The following is a 6,742-nucleotide window of genomic DNA, read 5'->3' on the forward strand; positions in this document are numbered from 1 at the left end:
CGCCACTCCATTCTTTGGATTTGCTCTATTCCTATCCTAAATTATTATAAAAATGCCAATCCCTTTACTTGCTTAAGCAAATCCTATAGAACTACTCCATTCTTCGGTTAGAGATTGCAGCAACAGCAAATGTGAGATTCCACCAGTTAAAAAATGTATAATTTAATTTGAAGACGTACTAAAATGGAAATTCATGAACAAGAAGATAAATGTTTTTCACTATATCTCATGCAGCAAGTTAAATTACCTTTGATTACATAACATTCCTTTGAATTTTTTTTTAAAAAAATTGAAACTAGTTCATATCAACTTATTTGAACTTACAATTCTAGGAAAGCATAAAATGTAGTTCCATGAGCATGCATTTAAAGTAGCAAAAAAATTACTGATTATAGTGACAGTTTAAGCTCCAAATCTAGCTCTTGTATGTCACTTGATTCTGAATTTTGACTGCTCGATCCCAATGAGTTGCAGAGATGTTTCTTGCTCCTTGAGTGTAAATCCTATAAGAATGTAAGGAACTAAAACAAGTTAAATTTTAAAACACATAGCACATAAACTAAAACAAGTTAAATTTAAACACTTCAATTTGCAGCACTTTAACATCTCAATTTTTAGCAACTAAACACTTCAATTTGCAGCACTTAAACACTTCAATTTACAGCATTTAAACACTTAAATTTGCAGCACTTAAACATATCAATTAACAACATTTATACACCTCAATTACAGCGATAAAACATCTCAATTTCCAGCAACTAAGCACTTCAATTTGCAGCACTTAAACACTTCAATTTGCAGCACTTAATGTGACAGCCCAAAATTGACCCTAGTCGGGAAGTGGTTTCGGGACCGCTAAACCGAGTCACCGAAATGTTTGAATGTGATATTTATTGTTTAGAATATGTAATTATGAATGTGTGAAAATTTCAAGCTTCGATTTAGTCGATTGCATGTGAATTTAGTCAATAGGACTTATGTGCGACATTTTTGAAATGTGATAGGTCGAAGCATAAGGACCTATTAGAGCATGAAATAAAAAGGGGGGACTTGCATGTCAAATTCCCCCCTAACTAGTAGTGGCCGGTCATGACAAGCATGGTAGACCAAGTGTGATGGGCAAGACATGTCATAGACATGTTGTGTTGGTGCATCATGGGTGGAAAAAAATAAAATAAGGAGCATGGGCATAAAATAATGAAAGGGAATATGATGAAAACAAAAAAAAAAGTGTGTAGTTGTTTCCCCCCCCCCATTGCCGTGAGTTAAAGAAAAGAAAAGAGAAAATTTTGTTCATCCTTTTTCATCTTCATTTGGCCGAAAATTCAAAGGAAGGAGGAAGGAGTTCTTGCTTCATGTTTGGTTTGGAAGAGGATTAGGAGGAGGTTTGGCCATACTTGTATCTAGATCAAGGTATGTTTGAGGTTGTGCCATGAGATTCATGCATGTTTTTAGTTGCTAGCTTGAGTTCTAATTAGCCCATGGTTCAAATCTTTGCTATGACATGGGGATGATATTCGGCCTAGGTAGATTTTGTGTTAATGCCATTGCATGCTAAATATGAAGCTTGTTAATGATGCATGTGATGGTGGATTGATGATTCTTGAATCTTCTTTTTAGCATTTTTGAGTGAGCACATATGTGCATTGGTTGCTAGATGGAGAAGAATCGGCTAGCAAGTTGTGTGCTAAGGCCGAATATAATTTTTGTATATTAATGAGTAATGCATGTGTTAAATTGATGGAAAGGGAGAGGATGCTTTACTAGTGTATATATGTGTGTATTAGCCAAGTTTTGAACTTGAAACAAAAGGGTGTTTAGTCAATACAAGTGACCATACTTGTAGAATGTATTAAGTGTTGAAATCGGCCCCAACATAGACAAGCATATTCGGCCATAGGAAGGAGATTGGTGTTGCATGTATTCGGTTAGAGGCAAGCATATTGATGCTTTTGTCTTGGCTTAGAAAATTCGGCCAAGGGGGAAAAATTAGCTAAAATGTTGAGTTCGATTCATGATTCCGTACATATGTGACTTTAATGTCTAATGTATAAAAATGGGCTAAGTGCCTTGTGTTCCTCTTTCCGATGCTCAAATGATTAAATCAATTTATTTGTTTAATTAAGCTCAAGAGCAAAGGGGAACTAAATCCGATAAAGGGAAGGAAAAAGTGGTCGAATAGCTATCGGAATCGTTCGACAACACCCGAGGTAAGTTCTTGAGTAAAAGAGCTTAAATTATGATTTGATTAGATCATGTTTTAAGCAAACCAAAATCATGCTCTTTGTGTGGCTATTGAGCCGAAATTGCAAGAATGATAAATGTCTTGTCTTTGAGTTTTACTAACGAAAACGAAATACGAATGTGCCATGATTTTATTGTTAAATGTGCATGGTTATTTGAATGATGTCCGGGCTAAGTCCCGAAGGCTTTGTGCTAAGTGACCAAATCCGGACTAAGATCCGAAGGCATTTGTGCGAGATACTAATTCTGGGCTAAGCCCGAAGGCATTTGTGCGAGTTACTAAATCCGGGTTAAGTCCCGAAGGCAATTGTACGAGTTACTATAACCGGGCTATGTCCGGAAGGCATTTGAACGAATAGCTATATCCGGTTAAATTCCGAAGGTACGTGATTTGGGAATGAATGATCTTGCTGTAAAAATTTCAGTAAATACTCTAGAAACATCCCAACATTGAGGTATGTTTCGTATGTGCTTGAATTTAGTTGAGCCCTTACAAATAAGTATTCGCTCAGTTGATAAACGAGCTACCGGCCTTTGGCTAAGTTGATCTTTTGTGTATGTACATAAGGGTTGGTAATGTGAAGCAAGTATGATATCGAAAATTTGTGCATATGAAATTATTCGTTTAGCTATATGAATGCTATACTTTTGCTGTGCTGGAATTCCTTGCTCAAAACTTACTAAGCATAAATTGCTTACTTCGTTTCTTTGATCCTCTATTTTATAGATTTTGGTTCTCCAGCTATCAGACTCGGGATTTTGAAGTCGAAGTCGCCCACACTATCAAAGCCCCCCCTTTTGGTACAATTTTGGTTGAACTTCGAAATGGCATGTATAGGACTACCCGTTTGTTGTGGGTCATGGACCCTTTGGACTTGTATAATTTTGGATAGCCATGCGAAAATGGCTTATATATGTTTGAGTGTAATGTTATAATCATTTGGTATGGATATGGTTATTAAGAGGTGTGGATAGGCTTGACAAGGATTGGCCATGGGAATGGTTAATCACTATCATAAATTGTGCTACTTATGCAAAAAGGGCTAGTTGAATCATGGAAACTATGAAATAGGTAAAGTCTACCTTAAAGGCAGATGCTGACAGCAGCAGTGATGTAGATTTGGAAATTCACTAAAAATAGTAGGAATGGAATTAAATAGTGAATAAATTATGTAAACTAACCTTGATGAATCTATTTTCATAGGAAAGTAACGAAACAATCATACGGACAGTATGTTAGGAGATATTCAGGTTCTTGTGAGACAGGGCCAGAACGGTTTCTGGATTTCCTGTTCCAACTTTGGAAATTCATTATAAATTAACCAGAGACAATTAGGAGTCAAGCCATATATGTATAGATTCCTCTCTGAGTCTAGTTTCTATAGAAACAAACGGCATCAGTATTGAAGACCTGTACAGGGAGATATCCAAGTCGTAATGCGCAAAGGTCAGGGTAGTCGATCCCTGTAACATGGGAGACTTTGACTAATAAACTTTAGTAATTGGCCCAACCAAAAATTCTAGAAAAAAATATGTAGATTGGCATATGAGTCTAGTTTCAGGGAAAATTTACGGAACTGGATTCCGAGTTTCTGAACTCAAGATATGATTTTTAAAGCGACTATTACGCAGATTGGCAGTGTCTGGAAAATTTTTAAGGTTTGTTAACAACTTGTGTTCGACTCCAGTGACGGTCTCGGGTTCGGGGTGTTACACTTAAACACTTCAATTTACAGCATTTAAACACTTAAATTTGCAGCACTTAAACATATCAATTAACAACATTTATACACCTCAATTACAGCGATAAAACATCTAAATTTCCAGCAACTAAGCACTTCAATTTGCAGCACTTCAACACTTCAATTTGCAACACTTAAACACTTCAATTTACAGCATTTAAACACTTAAATTTGCAGCACTTAAACATATCAATTAACAACATTCGATCCTGCTTATCACATAATATCCTGGATGGTCCTTAGAAGAAAGGTCATTGATGTTTCCCAACTTCTTAAAAAGGCCAATGTAAAATAGAACTCAATTTAACAGTATCTAATATTTTGTTTTTCATGTCTTTCATAAAATGGAACTCAAACCATATTGCATCACAAAAACATGACAAAAATTGTGGCATCAAATATTTACTCATAATTTACATAATAATAACGATAAAAATATTAAATAAAACATTCATAAATTAATGGGCATGTCAACAGACTATCCATGCCCTCGTTGGCATCTAAGTAGAAATGCTGAAAATGAAAAAAGTAATTAGAACATAATCACATACTAATTGATGCATGCTCCACTTTGAAATGAAAAAGTTCTGTTCCCACCCTTCAACAAATGACACTCCATTAAGGAAGGTAGAAGCAATATATCCAGGTGCACCTGTTGAATCATTTCAATAGCAACTCAATAAGCAACTTGACTCAATAAAACTAGCTATTGAGCATATGAAGTTCTTTTGAAGTGATTCAACTGACAGTTCCAGTGTACTATTAATTGGAGAAACTTATATATTTCAAAACCTGCTTATAAGAAATCACCTTGGAACATATATAAGGAAAAAGATGAACATCAAGGGAACTGCATGCCATTGTTTGATAGAACTAGATTGTCTTAGACTTTTCGTGACTAATCTTAAGATAGCTTCTAATGAAACATATCAGAGATAATCCTCACTTGGAAATGCCTGGGGTGCTTGAACAAATATATATTTTGTAATTTTTGTTAAAAAAAAAGAAAAAAAAGCTCATCCTAGGTTTCATTACTCTATAGTCTGTACAGTAATTTCCCTTATAAACCCAATATTTTGACCAATTTTCAGATTTTAGTAGATCAAGAAATGCAATGGAAAAAATTCAACATCGTATGATTCGAAGAAAATATTATAATACGTCTTATGTGACCTTTAAAATAGAATTTGTTTAATTCAGGTATTGTTGTATTATTTTGCAGCTTCCTTTTGGGCAACAAATGATCAGAAACTATCATCTTACATGATACTCAAGTTATAAAGACCATTTACCCCGAAAAGGTGCAGCAATCGCAATCTAGTTCTTCACATATTTCTCAAAAACCTGTACAAAAAAAGAAGCATTGCATCACAAAGAGATAGAACACGAAACTAGAACTTGTGTGGGAAAAACAAGGATAAAGAGCACAGTAAAGCAGAAAAAGGAGGAGATATGAGATGCAATAGATAGCTTACATCACTATGAAGGCCCATGAAACATTTTACCAGAAGACCCCCCATAGAATGACTTATGATATTTATCTTTTTCCCCCCTAATGCTTTATACACTGACTCTAGTTTTGCTGCCAGGCGATCCAATGTGGCTTGCAGCCTAAAAGAAAGCTAGAATCAACCATTAGAAAAAAATCTATAAATTGGAAGGAACGACAGGCCACCACCCTTAATTAGAAGGAAAATTATTAAAAAAGATCAATAATATCATTATACCTGTTACTTTGGCGAAAATCATAACCGAAACCATTAGAATGTGAATGTTTATAATAAATTAAAGAGTGAAACATCACAAAAGAGGCCAGCAAAAAAGATTAAAAAAAAGAGTTAGGGATTTACCAAATGTAGCTTGAGAATTGATGCTGATTTCATGATAGATTGACCTGTATTTGACTCTGACTCTAATTGTCGATGTAGGATAAGGGGACGACCAGTATTATAGGAGAAAATTCCTACACCTACGCGTATTTACACAACAAAAAAAGAAGAAAAAAAAAGATTTCTTTTAAGCAAAGACAGAAAAAGAAACTGAAACAAAGATTCTTCACCTTCTTCAACCTTTTTTTTTATCTCTTTATTTCAGCGAACAGCCAATGGCATCTTAGTAAGGCAATGTAAAAGAAAGGGGGGAAAACAAAGCGCAAAAACCTCCTTACTCCCTTCTTCGTTTTCTTTATCTTTCAACTCCTCCTCCTCCGATTTCTTCTCATCTAGGATTTCTTCTCATCTAGGGTTTCAGTGCAGTGAAATAAAAAGGAAAAAGAAGTGTGATTGGTGTAGGTGTATTGACTGGTATTGTTGGAAATGGGAAATTTGGGGGATTTCAACTAAAGAAAAACAAACTATTATTTGGTGATTTAGGGCACACGACATATATGAAAAGAAGAGGGGGTAATGAGCGGGTAACAAAAAATCAATTTTTGGGTGAGCGGGATTTTGATTAACTTTGCGGCGTTTTTGTTAATAACGTCGCTATTGCTTATCTTTTGCGGCGTTTTTCTTAAAAACGCCACAAAATATTTCATTTTAAACAAAACGACGCCGTTTTACTTTGCTAAAAATATTTTATTTTGTCTACTAAAAATTTTTAATTAAGTGATTTTTTAAAACATTCATTATTACTATTTTTTATAAATTAGATTTTGATAAAAAAAATCAATTACTCTCAAAATAAATATCATATATTTTAATAAGAAAACAAATGATTAAATGGCTGCAATTAATTATTAAGTTAGAATTATCCAA

At 34.5% G+C, this 6,742-nt stretch overlaps 1 long non-coding RNA gene across 2 annotated transcripts; it reads right to left on the bottom strand.

Annotated features, from left to right (window-relative positions):
* Nucleotides 1–4,366: 4,366 nt before the first annotated feature.
* On the bottom strand, nucleotides 4,367–6,419 carry LOC121214705 (uncharacterized). 2 transcript variants are annotated; one of them, XR_005910388.1, is made up of 4 exons: nucleotides 5,837–6,419; nucleotides 5,462–5,597; nucleotides 5,279–5,330; nucleotides 4,367–4,638 (listed from the first exon to the last, which is right to left on the bottom strand). It is a non-coding gene; the product is annotated as an uncharacterized lncRNA (long non-coding RNA). The 2 variants fall into 2 exon arrangements; XR_005910389.1 differs by having other exon boundaries at nucleotides 5,462–5,608; nucleotides 5,837–6,388.
* Between the last annotated feature and the right edge of the window lie 323 nt (nucleotides 6,420–6,742).

This window comes from Gossypium hirsutum, chromosome D02, assembly GCF_007990345.1.
Source record: "Gossypium hirsutum isolate 1008001.06 chromosome D02, Gossypium_hirsutum_v2.1, whole genome shotgun sequence".
NCBI lineage: Eukaryota > Viridiplantae > Streptophyta > Magnoliopsida > Malvales > Malvaceae > Gossypium > Gossypium hirsutum.